The sequence below is a fragment of the Xyrauchen texanus genome, chromosome 5, assembly GCF_025860055.1.
Source record: "Xyrauchen texanus isolate HMW12.3.18 chromosome 5, RBS_HiC_50CHRs, whole genome shotgun sequence".
Classification (NCBI taxonomy): domain Eukaryota; kingdom Metazoa; phylum Chordata; class Actinopteri; order Cypriniformes; family Catostomidae; genus Xyrauchen; species Xyrauchen texanus.
Genome location: NC_068280.1, coordinates 23,943,612 through 23,961,836, shown reverse-complemented (window position 1 = coordinate 23,961,836; position 18,225 = coordinate 23,943,612).

Below are 18,225 nucleotides of genomic sequence, written 5' to 3'. Positions count from 1 at the left end.
ATGGAGACCATAGCTCTGGCAGAACAACAGCCCAGTGAGGAAGCCAAGAGGGGACAACAGGCAGGGGACGAGGCAGAGGAAACAACTCCAGAGGGACCACATGCGAGGGATGGGATGTAGGCCACAGTTCCGAAGGGACCACAGGTGAAGGAGGATGCTGAGGCTAGACCACAGCAGACACAAAAATTACAGTTCTAACAGGAACATAGGTGAAGGCCAAGGCAGGTGAACAGGTAAGGGATAATGCAGAGACCATGACTCCAGAGGGACAATAGGCTATGATGAAGGCCAAGGTGGGACCATAGGTGAGGGCAGAAGCCAGGGATGGTCCACAGATGAGGGCAGAGACCAGGGTGAGACCACATGCAAAAAAAAGAGGACAAGGCAGGACTTCAGGCTGAGGTGCAGGCTCCATAGGGACCACAGGCAAAGGAGAGGGCTTCAGCTGGATCACAGGCAAAGTAAGTGGCTCTGGCAGGAGTACAGGCGAAGGAGGCTGCTCCACAGGTGAAGAGGAGGATCCGGTAGGGCTGAAGGTGGAGGTCATATTGGAGGCTTTGCTGGCTTCTCTACACCAGCAGGAGTGAAGGAATAATGCAAAGGCTGCGGCTGAGCAGCTAGGACTACTGAGGTGGCCAATGGTTGAGGCGAGCATCCAGGACTACTGAGGAGGTGGCAGAGGGCCCCTCCTCACCAAATGGCCAAGACTACTGAGGAGGACAAGGAAAGAGCAGCCGGCACTACCAAGGAGGTGGCCAATGGCTGAGTGGCCAGGACCACGAAATAAGCCAAGGGCTGAGCAGCCAGGACTGCTGAGGAGGCCTAAGGCTGAGCAGCCAGGACTGCTGAGAAGGTTGAGGGGTGAGCAGCCAGGAATGCTGAGGAGGAGGCCAAGGGCTGAAGCAGAGTGGCTGAGGAGGAGGCCAAGAGATGAGGCTGAGTGGCTGGGAAAAAGTAGGCCAAGGGCTGAGTGGCCAGGACTAGGAAGGAAGCCGAGGTTTTAGGCTGAATGGTCGGGACTACTAAATATTCCAAGAGCTGAGGCTGAGCAGCAGGGACTTTGGAGGTTGAGGTGGGACCACAGGTGAGGGTAGAGGCCAGGGTGAGACCACAGGTGAAAAAGGATGACATGGTGGGTCTACACGCAGGGGTGGAGGCGGAAGATGAGGTGGGACAACAGGCAAATGAGGCAGCTCTGGGGGGACCACAGGCAAAGGAGGAAGCTATGGCTGGACCACAAGCAGAGTCAAAGGCCACAGCTTCAACGGGACCAAGGACGAAGGAAGAGGCCCAGGCAGGACTACAGGCGAGGGCAAAGGCAGAAAATGACCACAGGCAGAGGCGCAGACTCTGAAAGGAACACAAGCGAAGGACAGGGCTTCAGCTGGACCACAGGCAAAGTAGGTGGCTCAGGTGGGAGCAGAGGCGAAGGAGGTGGTTCCAAAGGTGAAGAGGAGGCTCAGGTAGGGCTGAAGGTGGATGTCATATTGGAGGCTTTACTAGCTTTTCTCCACCTGCAGGAGTTAAAAGGAAGAATACTGAGGCCGAGCAGCCAAAAGCACTGAGGAGGAGGCCAACAAATGAGCAGCCGGGACTACCAAGGCAGAGCATCCAAGGCTACTGAGGAGCAGGCCGAGGGCTGAGACTAAATGGCAAGGCCTATTGAGGATACCAAGGAATTAGTAGCCTGGACTACCAAATTATAGGCCAGGACTACGGATAAAGTTGAGGGCTGAGGCCAAAAGGCTGGGAATTCTGAGGAGGAGGCCAAGGAATGAGCGGCTGGTAATACCAAGGAGAAGGACAAGGGCTGAGTGGCCAGGACTGTTGAGGAGGCTGAGGCAGAGCAGCCGGGATTACTGAGGAGGAGGCCAAGATATGTGGCCGAGTGGACTGGAAAAAAAGAGGCCATGGGCTGAGTGGCCCCGGACTGCGGAGGAAGCTGAGGGTTAAGGCTGAATGGCTGGGACTACTGAAGAGGCAATTGGTTGAGCAGCAGGGACTATGGAAGCGAGGGCGGAACAGCTGGGACTGAGAAGGCTGAAGACTGAGTGGCCAGAACAGAGAAGGATAAGGGCTGGGGAGGACAAGGCAAAGACCGATCAGCCAGGACAGGACTGGGGAAACTCTTTAGGTGACCGGCAGGAGACTCAATGTGGGCCAATGCCAGGACAGGAGCGGAAGGAGGTTGGGGCGGATTATTGGGGAAGGTGTAGGAACAACAGGCTACTCTGGAGTTTGACCAAAGAAATCAACTAGATAGAGATAGAGATCTGATACTTGGTTAGGCTGTTGGAACAGAGCAAAAGGTGTCACCAGCCTCACCGGCTACTGTTGCTAGTAGTTTTCCAAGGTCACTAGCCACTCAACATTTTCACGATCCAAAATCCCTCATCTCGGAAAAAGTGATAAAAGGTAAATAGAGACTGTAACTGCATGCATTTGTTTGGACATTTTATTATGAACGAAAATTATATTAGTTTAGCAGGACACAAGCCTAATGATGTTAGTTATCTTTACAATATCTGAAGGCAAACATGGCCAGTTAGAAAAGTCATAGGATAGAACAGGAGGAATATTTTTCAATAATTTGTCCATAATTCATGTAAGTTTTAACCCTTTCATTCTAAATTGTACTTTCCTATGAAAGTTTACCATTGTTATAACATTGTTCTAACACTCTGGATGGCTCCACATTACTGTGTTTAGGTTAGTGTTAATAGTCTTTCATAAAAAATAAAAATAAACTATGGTATACTGTAAGTTACAAAAAACAACTAATAGCCTATAAACCATTCACCTTGTCCTTTAGCGAGAGCAAATCTGCACCATGGTTCAGGTGACCTGGAACGTGCATTGCATGTGTCAAATGGAGATGTTTTATAGCACCTGGGAAGGAACTAAACTCCTTCTTGGCAATATATGTATGCCACAACCGCTTTGTGTTCGGTTCGGATCAGGACAAGCTGAAGGGTAGAACTTTGAACTGGTAAGCAGTCCCCTCGAAGGTGAATCTCAAGAATGGCCTGTGGTGAGGGACTATGAGTAAATGAAAGTCAATAACTTTCAGGTCGATTGACAAGCTAGTCCATGGGACGTACGAGGGACAGAATTGGCTTCTGAGTAATCTTGGACATAAACTTTAAACATCTTAAAAAAAAATAGGACTTAAGCCACCGGCCTTTTTGGCGACTAGGAAATAGCGGCTCTAAAAACTGCTGTGAGCATCATCTGACAATATTGCCTCTATCGGGGAGAACCAGCGTGTAATAATGCAGTTGATTCGAGGCAACTGCCTTGTTTTTTGTTTTTTTAAACAGACATCAAAATGTCATGACACAACTTGTTCCCGACTTGCAATGGCAGAGAATGCGAGATGGCTATTAAGTAATATGGAAGCACCTAAAATCTCTATGTTGTGACATTGGTTAGCAACATGCCAGAATACTGCCATAGTAAAAAACCAGAGCGGACTGTGCTTCGTTACAGAGGAAATGGCACACTCTTGAAATGAGAAGATTGCTTAATTAGCACCGCAAGGCGACAGGGCCAGAGACCTGAACTCTCACTGACTAGGGAAAATGTCAAGTCATAATAAGCTGTTCCTGCAGCTCTGGAAAAAACAGCACTGGTGGTGAACATGTTGAGCACCTTTTTTTTGGAAGGCTTAAGTGAGAAAACTTAAAGCATCACCATCGCAGAGGCTGCTTAGTCCACCTGCGGGAGAAAATTATGTGAAGCTTCACACCTGAGTGCATACATGTCTCACTAATTAAGCTGCGCTCTGTATCCCATCCTCACTAGATTTAGGAAGGGGAGAGGACCTAGCAAAGAGGGTGTGTTTGAACATCACATGCTCGCAATGAACCTGATCAATCTCAAGGAGCGCTGCATGTCTGGCATAGATAATGATAGTGACATAGCACCCCTGAAATCATAAACTCCGTTGGGCATAATTGTATCATGTGCACCGCACACAGATCATCAAGGCCGTTCTGGGCAGGCAAAGCTACTTTAAATGGAGGAGAGGAGAAACACAAAAGCATGAGCTGGTGAAAAATTATCCTCAACTTCTCCATGCTCTATATCCTGTCCTCATGCGCCTCCCTCATGCAGTCAGGAGCTACAGAAGGATTATGGCAGGAGGAGAGGGTACCGGTTTCGGCTTTCAGAATGAAAAAGAGCAGAGAGCAAAGTATTCTAAGTTTTATGAAACCACCAGAAACGCAATCAAACTCAGCAAGAGCGGTCAGCGTGGGCTCTGCTCAGACAATCACAGCCTTTGTGCTGAATGGGCAAAGCCACTTGATGTGGAGATTCTCCTCAAATGTCCATGCTCTGTTTCCCATTCTCACGAGCCTCACTAGTACGGTTCCTTGGAAGCTGCAGAAGTATAGAGGGAGGAGAGGGGGACAGCTTCGGCTTTCCGAACGAAAAGGGGCAATACTTTTTGAAAAAAAAAGTTCTTATTGAATTATAATCCATTGCAGAGATGCCCAAACTAGGGCCAGCATTGACATTTCATTTGGCCCGCCTTGAAGTATATGTTTTTGTTTTGTTTTGTATAATGAAATTATAAAGGAGGGGAACCAGGGCAACTTTAATATTTTAATATAAAACAGTCAGCAGAGCCTGAAATTCGGCACGGGAATGCGGCACATTTTTAATAGTGCCCACAATTTCCACATTCATAATGTGGGAAATTCCCCCACACTTTTATTCACTTTACAGAGCAGCTGCAAATTAGTCTCAATATTAGTAAACCAAAGATGAACGTATAAAATCACTAAATTAGTTTTTGTATCAAACTGTAATTCCAGAAGCTGCACAAATAAATCCACTCTATCTCTCCCTCTCTCACACTCGTGCAGTTGTCAGCAGTGTCAGAAGTGAGCGTGCAAAGTGAAAAAGTGCTTTGGTGTTAAGCCACGTCTCCGTAAGTGAGCAACGCAATAAAACTATACCGTTCCTGTTTATAATCAATAAAGCTGTTAACATTGCAAGTTCGTGGTAGCGAATGCCTTTCATATCTTGGCACTCCCTCATTTTTCATAATGCAGCACATTTGCAAGAAAGGCAGAACTAGCAAAAATACTTTGTGTAATATACCAGCTGCACGATGAAGAGAGATGCTTAAACACCTGTTCCATCTCTCATCTCCATCTCTAGTTCCATCCAGGGTCGGAAAATGGGGCTCTGGGCTAAAAAAATCCTCCTGCAATCTGATACATTTCCAAATTAATATATATAGTAATATAATATATAACAAATGTCGCCAAGTCAGTGCAGGATGCTCACACCATAAACACGCACTCCACTTCTCATGCTTTGCATCAGTTCGGTGTCATGCTCACGCAATAAAATTATCAAATGATACAATGTACTTAATAATAATAAATCAAAAACAATATCTGGATGTGTTAAATAGTCCTGATGTTAAATAAAACAATATTAATAATACAATAATAATTTTAAAGAACATTAATCACTTCTCTATCAATATCTCTAACAATATCTCTAATTAATGTTCATTGTTTTATTAAATTGGATTGAAGGAGTTGCTAAGTTTTTTTTTCAAAAGCTCCTTTTTTCCAAATCTGGAGAAATGCTGTCATCTACAGCTACTTGGGTAAAGACCAGCGAGTCTACCTGTGCGAGTCCACCGAGCAAGGATACAGACAAGGTGCCACTCACCATAGCACTTAAATATCTTTTTATTTTATCCCTTTTCTTATTTTTCTTCTACATACTAACATGTCTACATCACAAATAACATATGCCTTCAAGCACATCCTTGTTATCTGTTACAGACCGTTTACATGATATAGATGCAGGACAACACACAACCCACACAATCTACAGCCACTTTGCACTTCAGCACCTGCTCCGCTCTCCTTCTCAGTTGGATTCTGGAATTGCCAGCTGACAAACTTTCTCAAGGAGTAGGATGTCCTGCTGTCCTCCTTCCTGGAGGATGGTAAGCCACTTGTGGTTCTTGGTGATTTCACATACACCAAGTCAAGCTCTGGACCACTGAACTGAATGCTCTTCTGGCCTCATTTGACTTAGAAAGACTAAGCACCACAGCAACTCACAGATAATTTTTACACGTAACTGTACCAACTCAAATATTCTTGTTACACCTTTACGTGTCTCTGATCACTACTTTGTTCAATAAACATGACTTTCCCATCTACATTAAAATGGACTCCACCTTTGGTTTACTTTCACCGTAACCTCTTTCACCCTCTCACCTTTCCACTGCTGTTGCTACCTCTCTTCCCACATCAAATTTATTTTCCACCCTTGATATAAACACTGCCACAGACACACTAATATCTACTTTAACAACCTGTCTAGACGACATCTGTCCTCTCTCCTCTAGGCCAGCTCGTACTACACCACCTAGCCCTTGGCTCTCTGACGTCCTTTGTGAACATTGGACTAACCTCAGGGCAGCTGAGAGTAGATGGCGGAAATCTAAAGATCCAGCAGATCTAGGTAATTATCAATCTCTACTTGCAACTTTTTCAGATTATGTTAAATCTGCAAAAACTTCCTACTACAACAACAAGATCAACAGCACCACAGACACTTGCAGCTTGTTTAGAACACACTTCTCTGCCCTCCCCCTACACCACCTGTCACATCACTGACAGCAGATATCTTCGCCACATTTTTTACTAATAAGTTTACAACCATCAGCAATACAATCTCAGCACCTCACCCTGTCTAACACCTGTCTCCTGTATTCAACTCATCTGTTTCTATGTTCTCTCCTCTGACTAACACTGAGGTCTCTAAACTCCTCCTCTCCAACCACCCCACCACCTGTTCCCTTGACCCAATTCTTCTCACCTTCTCCAGGCCATCTCTCAGTCCATCCTACCTGCACACACACACATAATTAATGCAACTCTACTTACAAGCACTTTTCCCACTACATTTAAGTAGGCTCAAGTAACCCCGCTGCTGAAGAAACCCGCACTTAACCCCACATAAACAGAACACTTCAGAGCAGTCTCTCTCATCCCATTCATGGCAAAAACACTTGAAAGGGCAGTTTTCAATCAAATCACGTGTCCAAGCCACATCAGATACTCACTGAGATACCTTAGGGTTCGTGCTTGGGCCATTTCTCTTCTCTATATACACAACTTTAAGGGGGTTAAAGGGAAAGGAAGAGGTGAGAACTGGCTTAATAATATAAATAATATTTAATTAAATAAAAATACACACACACACATGGCAGCTGCCCGTAATTCTCTCACTCTCGAACTGTCGTCACTGGCCGACTTTATCCCTCGTGCGCCCCATCAGGCTGATTGGGGACCGGGCGTGCATCGTTCCAGCCCAGCCCTGCCCTCCTCCACTGCCTTGTGCCCCGTCTGATGGCTGGTCATCCCCGCCCAATAGATTTCTCATTTGCCTTGTGGATTATCAAATATCCAGAGTACAAGGATTTAACTTTGTGAACTATCTTGAGTTTTTTTGGATTATTTGAAGAGCACTTGAAGGGTGATTTTCTATTTTTTGTGTGAGTGGATTTTTCTACAACATCAAAGGGATTTGGACATCTTCCTAAGCATTGACCATTTCAAACTTTCATTGTAGTGATTCTATACTTGCCTAAAGATTCCCTCATCTACGACTTGAACTGATCTGATAAGCCTTTTTTATTTTTATTGTCATTGCCATTATTTTTCTATTGGTTACTTTACATTACTTTACAGACCATCTTTTGGTATATTGTTTTGACTGTACTGGTTTAATTTCAATTAATTCTCTTTATCATGTACATGCATTGTTCTGTTTATTTCTTCTGATTTACCCAAAACCTCAATTCATATAAAGGTATAAAAGTTATTTCTTGTCTTTAGTGTTTGTGACAAAACACTGGAAAAACTAATAAGATATTGTGGCAGGGCAGAGGGCGGGGCCGGGTTGTGATCCTACACACCCGGTCCCGTATTGGGCTAATCAAGCCGCTGAGGTTTAAAGGTCGACTGCAGGGTGTCGTGCGGGAGAGAGAGAGATCATTTACGGACATGTCCGTCATGTGTGTGTTTATGTTGTCTTTTAAGTTTCTCATTAAAATATGATTTATATCGTCAAGCCGGTTCTCGCCTCCTCCTTTCCGTTGAATACCTTTACACTGGTGGCGAAACCCGGGAAGGAGGAGGGATACGCTGTAGTAGAGTTCTCGCCACTACCATCCACCCCAACGGAGCAGCCGCGGCCATCTGCCGGGGGACGAGGAGCCCAGCCACCTGAACGAGGACGATGGCCGCCGACTGCGAGGGGAGAAGGGGCTCCTAGCCGACTGCCTGGAGCGGTCAGGGCCGCTGCCAGGGGCGGAGGAGTCGCCTACCGGCCGCTGAAATGCGGCGGGGATTAAGACCACCGACCGCGAGCGGGGAGGGGCTCACTGCCGACCGCCTGGAGCGAGAGAACCGCTGCCAGGGGCGGGGGAGACCCCTTCTGTTCCCCGAGAATGCGGCGGGGTGTTCCGTCCGCCAGGGGCTGGAGGACTGCCTCGGATCCGCCTGGAGAGGCGCGGCTGTCGTACCATAGAGTGTGGATGAGTGGCCGAGGAACAAGCTGCAGCCATGTTAGAACAACTCACGGAATGTTTCAACAAACTTGAGGAATGGATTACCAACTTCAGTCAACGGGTGAGTGAAAAAGTTTCCACTATTGATTTTGAGTCCCAAAATGCAAGGATACGGAAGATAAGTTGTTATACTGCATAGACCGTGAGTGCGGCAGAGTCAGAAAACATCTAGAACTGCGCATTCAAGATCTTGGGCAGGCAGTGTTAGATTGTTTGAAGAGAAGAGACCAACAACTTGATCAGAGATTAAAAGCTCTCCAACCTTTTATATCCACCCCAATTCAGCCCATGAGTACCAATACTGTTTTCAATTCACTGAGAGATCAAACCTACAGTCTTCAGTCAAATACGCTACCAGTCATAGACAGTTCAAATCAGTACAACCCACCAGTCAAACTTGAGTTCCCCAGTTTCAGCAATATCCGGGAAGAAGATCCTATCTTATTCATCGAAGGATGTGAGGAGTATTTCGCTGTTCGACCCTTGAAAGATAGTGAAATTTTGGCTTCTTTAACTACCGTACTTAAAAGCACTGCAAAAGATTGGTGGATGGCTGAGAGAGGGAATGTCCGTGACTGGAAATAATTTAAAGAGTTATTTCTGCGATCTTTTTTGAGTGAGGTTTATGAAGAGGTGGCAGTGAGAAAGCTGATGGAGAGGAGACAAGGCACAAAAGAAAGTTTCAGCGACTTTTCTTTCTACTATCATGCTCTTTGCTTGAGATGGAAGAAGGGAATGTCAGAGAAAGAGTTGGTGAAAGCCATTTTGTGTAACTGCAATCCACGGCTTGCTAGCTTGCTATGCGAAAATATCAAAGATGTGGGAACTTGTAAGAGTAGGTACACAGATAGAAAGGGACTTTTGTGAGTCCAAGAAATACTGGAGTCAAGTCAATGTGGATGAGCAAAAGAAGAGAAATCCTTCAGCTCATGATTCACACCGCAAACCAACCATAGCAAATACCAGAGTTGTCCAAACTTGCCAAAGGTCTGTGCAACACAATATCAGAAATCTTATTATTCCCATAATGCTACAAGATACACATGTAACTGTTATGTTGGACACTTGCAGTACTTCGTCATTCATTCAAAAGTCATGTTGGAAACAGTTAAGCTGCCAAGAAGCATACCTACCAGATGGGGGACAAACTTTCCTTTTAGCCAACGGACAACGTCAAACTGCTGTTGGAAAGGTATTTTGGAAAAGTAAAGTGCAGGGTCGTTCAGTGTAGCTGACACTGTATATAATGAATGACACAGACTTAACAGTACCCATCATACTGGGCATAGATTTTCTGTTGAAATCAGGAATGGTGCTGGACTTTAATAATGCGCAGTATAGTTTTTCCCCAATAGAAGGCGCTGAAGCATTTCCATTCCTTCAGTCACATTTCCATTCCTTCAACAGGACATTCATTCTACCATTAACTTTTACCTAGCCATACCCTTACAGCCTTGCAGTGATTAAGTTTTACAGTCCATACGTCAACTGTCGCAAAACGCAGACATTGACATGCAGACACAGCAAGAACTGGAAAATCTGATGTTAAGCTGCCCCACTGTTTGCAACCAGAAAATTGGATATACCAACTTGGTCAAGCAACGTATCATCACCACAGATTAACTTCCTGTTAGAAAGAGAGCATACAAGGTTTCCATCGAAAAGCAGAGTTTCGTTGAAAGTCAAATCAGGGAGCTGCTAGATAAAAAAATAATTAGACCATCTAGCTCTCCATGGGCATCACCAGTGGTGGTGGTACAGAAAAAAGATGGAGGATCTAGACTCTGTGTTGACTACCAAAACTCACCTTGATGCCTATCCAATGCTACAAATACAGGACATCTTGGAGTCATTACATGAGGCAGCTTTATTCTCTACACTGGACTTAAAGAGTGGCTATTGGCAGCTAGAAACAATGTTAGATTGTATTCAAAAAACAGCCTTTATTACATCTTCAGGCCTATATGAATTTCTACGCCTTCCTTTTGGCTTGAAAAATGCAGCAGCATCCTTCAAGAGACTCATGGAACATGTACTTCAGGAGTTGAAAGGAAAATGTTGTATGGTTTACATTGATGATGTCGTAGTGTATTCCAAAAATAAGCAAGACCATCTCCAACAGATTTTCAATTGTTTCCACAAAGCAGGTCTCACTCTCAACCTAAAAAAGTGCAATTTCATTCAAAAATCTCTCACATTCCTAGGCCATGTCGTTTCAAGCGAAGGTATCAAAACCGAACCCACAAAGGTGTCAGCAGTTAGTTAATTTCCCATCCCACAGTCTCTCAAAGATGTTAAAAGGTTTTTGGTTTTGGCTGGTTGGTACCATCGGTTCATCCCCAAATTCTCAGAGAAGGCTGCACAACTTCACGCTTTGAACCAGAAAAACTCTACCTGGATTTGGACAGATCAGTGCCAACAAGCACTTGTTCTTATCAAATAAGACTTCATTCAAGCTCCCGTTTTAACCTCTCCAGATTTCAACCAACCATTTAGTGTTCAAACCGACACCAGTGAAATCGGATTGGGAGCCGTTCTTACACAAGAATCTGCAAGGGATGAACACGTTATTGCATATGCATCCAGACTACTGAGAGGGGCAGAAAAGTCGTACTCTGTATCCGAGAAAGAATGCCTAGCAGTAGTATGGGCGGTAGAGAAGTGGAGGCCATATCTCGAAGGGCGACCATTTGAAGTATTAACTGATCATGCAGCATTGACATGGGCTTTTCAGCACCCAAAACCATCATCACGCCTCATCAGATGAACCATACGACTACAAGGATTTAACTTCACTGTCAAATACAGAAAGGGTCAGTGTAATGTGGTACCAGATGTATTATCTAGAGCTCCATGCCTCACAATTTCACCAAACATCATTGCAGTTGCTCAAGCCTCCAATTCTATTTCAACACCTGTCAGTATGCCAGTAGACCTCCCACAAATACAGGATTTGATTTACAAAGTACTAATTCAGTTCCCACAAGATGTATCACGAGTTCATTATGTAACAGAAAATGGATTCCTATTCCATAGTGTTCCAGATGGACGAAAAGGTAAAAAACTTAAACTTGTCATTCCATCCATCCATCGTCAAGCCTTTCTTGAGTATGCTCATGACAATCCTCTCAGTGGTCACCTGGGTAAACTCAAGACCTTACTCAGACTACTGGAAACTGTATACTGGCCAGCTATAAGGGTGGATGTTTGGAGACATTGTAAAGAATGCCAAATCTGTCAAAAATACAAACCATACTTATCAAAATGATCTGGTCATCTACAGTCTACACCCATTGTTGAACCTGGTTACATGATGGGTGTCGATCTCATGGAGCCTTTTCCAAAATGTGTCAAGCAAAACAAGTATCTACTTGTTATTGTGGATTATTGTACTAAGTGGTTGGAGATGTTTACTCTGAGATCTGCTAAAACCCCTCAGATAGTACAAATTCTGGTAGAAAAGATATTTACCAGATGGGGAACTCCAGCATACCTAGTCTCAGATTGTGCTGCACAATTCACCTCTCAACTCCTCGGCCTGGTGTGCAAGCAGTGGGGAGTCATTCAAAAACTGACCACAGTCTACCATCCTCAAACTAATCTGACAGAGAGTGTCAATCAAAACCTGAAGACCATGATTGGCTCTTACGTCGGAGACCACCTGCTGAAGTAGCGCTTGGATGTAAATCAAAAGGACCAATGCAGAGAGCTCTACATAAACCACCTGACCCCAAAAACCCTGCATATCCCATTCTCGACAGACAACAACAACTCCTTACTATAGTGAAGGAGAATGTGAACAGAGCCCAAGCTAAGCAGAAGCGATACTATGATCAGCATCGTAAAACAGTGCAAGTCCAAGTGGGGGATGTGGTTTGGACACATCCTTTATCTAGAGCCGACGAAGGGTTCATGGCAAAGCTGTCTGCACAAGTGGAAAGGGGCAGCAAAAATTAACAAAAAGTTAGGGCCTGTTAATTATTCTGTTTCTTTTATTTCCGATCCAGACAGCACTGAAACGTTTTGTGTGCAAAATCTTATGATTTGTCATGGTTATGACAAATCTCCCTCTGAGGGGAGGGGAATGTAACAGTCTTAGCTGTTACCCTTGTATTTTGTATCATACTCATCACTAAGGGGCGCTTTAGTGCTAAAACCTCTGGTATTTAATCTTGTAGTATGATAGAAGAAGTCAGTTTGTTTGGAAGAGGGAAGCATGGGATTTTCCTTGCACCTCCAGCAAAACTCAATGGAGTCCTGATTGAGAAATTTGTTTCCAGTTCAATCATGTAAGTTTGTTTCTTCTTGTGTATTTGTTTTCACTTGATGTATATAGTTTATCTGTGAGCTCCCTAGCTAATGCTAGATTCTTTTTCTTTTTGTAGATGGACTCTTTAAATCTTGTTTTATGTTTTGTCATCTTGAAACTTTATATGTAGTTGCAAAGGCAGTACATATGTGAATATCAAGTGGTTTCTCCCCAATGGATTTCTCACTGCATTTGCCTTGTGGATTATCAAATATCCAGAGTACAAGGATTTAACTCTGTAAATCTTGTTTTTTTTTTTTGTTTTTTTTTTGAAGAGCACTTGAAGGGTGATTTTCTATTTTTTGTGTGAGTGGATTTTTCTACAACATCAAAGGGATTTGGACATCTTCCTAAGCATTGACCATTTCAAACTTTCATTGTAGTGATTCCATACTTTCCTAAAGATTCCCTCATCTACGACTTGAACTGATCTGATAAGCCTTTTTTATTTTTATTGTCATTACCATTCTTTTTCTATTGGTTACTTTACAGACCATCTTTTGGTAGACTGTTTTGACTGTACTGGTTTCATTTCAATTCATTCTCTTTATCATGTACATGCATTGTTCTGTTTATTTCTTCTGATTTACCCAAAACCTAAATTCATATAAAGGTATAAAAGTTATTTCTTGTCTTTAGTGTTTGTGACAAAACACTGGAAAAACTAATAAGATATTAAGCATCAAGTTAAGAGTTGGTGGGCCCCTCCTGTTATTCATATATATATATATATATATATATATATAGCTGCGTGCTGCTATTGTGGCCGGTGGTTATAGTAGGAACCTTGGTCACGTAGCCCAGTCAGGGTCTCAGGATGACGTGAGAGTATGACCGAACTCCAGGCAAGTGTCACTGACAGAGAGCACTTGCAGGTCCCCAAACCGCTTGATGGAAGTGAGCGCTGTAAGGAATAAATTAAATGCGACATTTAGGAGTGAACTTTAAATTGCCTTCATTCTTACACCATTATATGTAAGGATATTTGGTATGCTAAATTTAGAAGGGAATTTAGGGTCTTGAAGTATGTGAGCTATGGACTAAATTAAACGGCCCTTATTGTACATTATTAGGTAATGAAATGTATAACAGAATTATTCATGTTTGACAACCATTATAAATTATATAAACAAATAATCTAGTTATTTGTCTTAATAGATTCTCCACCATTGAAATCGTAATACAATGTCTAGTTGTAACAGCTCACAATTTCTACTGTAAGGAATTAGCTTTAATAAGTTAATTATGATTAATTCATTATTGGAGTGATTTTATTCTCATGGCTTATTGAAAATAATATCACACGTATTTAGTAGGGCTGTCAATCGATTAAAACTTTTAATCGAATTAATTACATGGTGTCCCGATTAATTAATCGCGATTAATCGCATATACAAATATTTGCTGAGAAAGCCCCTCATATAACAATAATTCAATGTATAAAGATTATACATATATAATTATACATAGTTATCTTTAAATATTAAAAATGTTATATATATTTATATTTATATATATATATATATATATATATATATATATATATATATATATATATATATATATATAAATAATAAAAATATTCAGATAATTAAAATGCAATACATTCTTGTAGCTAGAGTTAATCATTGATAAGACAATACAAAAAGCGGCTTTAGAATACAATGTACTGTTTACTAGCATATTATTGATCATAAGTCAATCATTGGCATACAGTTCACAGCAATCCATTTCACAAGTGAATTTGTCAATCAGTTGGAGATTTATTATGAGGGCTTGTTTAAGAGCCCGTCAATCTTCACTTGTGTCAGACATGCTTGTGTAGCCTCTCGGGTGCATCACATCAGAAACATAACATTTTTAGTTCACTGTTTCAAGTTAAATATAGTTTAATACTCAATCTTTAAACACATCTTGAGATCCCTTAGTTCACATTTGTGTTCCTTCAAGTGTTTTGAACGCATGAACGTTCTTCCTACTGAAGTGTTTTCTTCACTGTATAAACTGTGCGTTGCTCATACAGCTGAAATTTCACTTACTGCCCTCTGGAGTAAACAGGTGATACTACAAGCTTGCATTTGTCAGGAATCTTTCTTATTATGGTGCGATTAATTTAGTAAAAAATTTTTAACGCGTTATTTTTTGTCAAATTAATCGCACTGAATTAACATGTTAAATCGACAGCCTTAGTATTTAGGTACAGCTTTGAAGAGAAATCTTTTAGAAACAGGGATGAGATTATTTATCAAAATATTCCACAGTGACATCCTCTTTGAACACAGACAAACTTTATTACTATTCTAAGCGTAAATCTAATCTAACACATATATACATAATACAGGTTGGAGAACAGAGTGACAGAATGTGAAATAAATTATCAGTACAGTGAAAATTAACTTTGAGTCTGTTGACAATACCTTAAGAACCATTTATACTTCTTTGAGTCTACATCAATTTGCTATCGGATTACCCAAATTATTTAATTAATACACCAGCACTTTGAGCACAATATTGGAGATGTACTTGCGTGTCTTTGGGGTTTCCTTGCATTCTTTGTGTTGCTTGGTTCTTGGTCAAAAGTTCATTCCATCTGTGTTTTGGATCTCTGTGTGAATGATGATTTTGTCTGTATGAATGACATTTACATTTACATTTATTCATTTGGCAGACACTTTTATCCAAAGCGACTTACAAAAGAGGAAAACACAAGTGAATCATCTTAAGCAGACAGTGGTATGAAAAGTGCCATACTACAAAGTTTCACTCTCATCAGAATAGTATACAAAACAGAAATGTAAATAATAAAAATGTTTTTTTGTTTTGTTTTTTTGTTAAGTGCTTTTGGAAAAGATGTGTTTTTAGCCGTTTTTTGAAGATAGAGAGTGAGTTAGCTTCCCGGATTGAGTTGGGAAGGTCATTCCACCACCGTGGTATGATGAAACTGAAAGTCCGGGAAAGTGTTTAGGTGCCTCTTTGTTTTGGTATGACAAGGCGACGTTCCACCGACCACAGGCGGTTTTTAGGTATGCTGGAGCAGACCCAGTGACTGTTATGTATGCCAGCATCAGGGCCTTGAATTTAGTACGTGCATGAACCGGCAGTCAGTGGAGAGAGACAAAGAGTGGTGTAACATGTGCTCTCTTAGGTTCATTGAAGACCAGACGTGCTGCTGCATTCTGGATCATTTGGAGAGGTCTAATAGCACATGCAGGAAGGCCTGCAATGAGAGCGTTACAGTAGTCCAGTCTAGTTATGACAAGTGACTGAACGAGCAGTTGTGTGGCATGTACAGAGAGGAAGGGTCTTATCTTCCTGATATTGTAGAGTGTAAATCTACATGATCTTGCAGTCTTTGAGATGTGGTCTGTGAAATTTAGCTCATCATAAATGGTTACCCCTAGATTTCTGACCGTTTTGGAAGGTGAAACTGTAGTTGGACCCAGCTGCACGGTGATGTTGTGACTTATGGGGTTAGCTTTGAAGCGAGGCCATAGAGAGTGATGTGTTGCTTGGTTCTTGGTCGAAAGTTCATTCCATCGATGTTTTGGATCTCTTTATGAATGATGATTTTGTCTGTATGAATTATGGGGTTAGCTTTGAAGCGAGGCCATAGAGAGTGATGAAATTTCTCGGGACGTTGAGTCCCAAGCTTTTTTGGACTTCACATGGCGAGGACCTGGCCGCCAGCGGAACGACCAGACGAAGCACGTGCAGGCAGAAGAGTGGAAGGCCACAAGAAGAGAGGATGAAGAGAGAAGAGGGAAGAGAGATGAGAGTGTGTTCTTCCTGTTTGGAAATACTTGAAATGAAATTGGCTGCATCCCCAAAGGTGTCCTATGCCAATCAGAAGTCAATTTTCAGAGTCACATGGTCAACTGGGCTGACAGTTGAGTTATGGTCCTTTGTTTCAGACTCTTAAAAATGTCCTGCTCAAGAGACATGAAATTAGTTGTCATCAGCTTTCTCTGCAAACGCTTACATGCTAAACATGACATTTTTCTATGGATGTTATATGTGTAGGTAACAAAACATGAAAATCCCTGGTTACAAAATAATACTGATTAATTAATTGGTTATACAACATGGATGAAACATTACACACATTTTAAAGAGGTATATCAGGCTATAAATCATTAATTTGTCAGTTATACAAGTTACCACAGTTCAAAGCAATTTCAGAATTACCTAGCAAGACTAGGTCTTGTATAAATCATGGATTTAAATGCATTCTGTGCATTCTAGAGGTCTAAATCGGTAAAGTATTGTGACTTTTGTAAAATGTTCCTGGATTAAGATGAAATGTCTTGGTATTCGAGTCGTGCAAATCTGATGGTCCTTGAAACCTTACACAGAACAGCCTGGTTTAAATCTGTGTGGGGGGGAATCCAGCAGAGGGCCTGTAATTTATGATGTGGAAACATTCCAAACTGAAAGGCTGGGTTTTTCCTAAATCCTAATCATATTGCTGGAATTCTTCTGCATGTATAATCTTACATATCCCCTTTCGATTAAAGACGTTTGAAGTGGAAGCAAATATCAGCAATCGCTCGAAAATAAGCAGAAGGCGGCACACACAAACAACACCTCCATCAAAGCTAAAGCATTGGTGCAGAATAACAAATTATTCAATAAGTGTCCTTAACATTGAGGATTCTTGAGATGTTTCGTTACTCGTGGACTCTTCTACGATTGTTCGTGTTTCGAGTCATCGTTAAGTATCTTAAGTGGTTCAGAAACCTGTAAAGGGTCATTTGGTTTTTATTGGGGTGAATCATTGTGAAAATGAGCGATCGTTTGTAAAATGAAACCGATTAGAGTCAGTTCCAATAGGTGAATTCCTTCCGCCTTGTTTCTGACCTTTCAGAACCAAAGGTGAAGGAGTACCCATTTAAAACCAAGAGGATTGAGTTTCGTTTGACAAGGAGCCAATCCTGATATAATGCCCTTGACTTTCTTGCTAGCTAAATGGAATTAGCTTCAGCATTTTGCCTATTTGAGTATGTCCTATTGTAATGTGTATGTTACATAACCAATGTTGAGTGGTTAGGGTGATCTTATATGTACTAGTATTAGGTAGGGTTTCTGAGTACCATAAAGTAATGTTGAGTGCCTTTTCTATGAGGTTATAGTGTTTGGATGCATTTAAGGACTGTTGTAAACTGTGTCAGACTATGTCAACCTGTGTCAGACTGTTTCAAATTCCCCCCTTTTCTGGTCTTGGAGCTTGTTTTTGTGAACTTGGTTTTTGGTGAACCCATTTGGAGATTGCCGCTTTGTTTCCTGGCTAATCTGGATCCTCTAG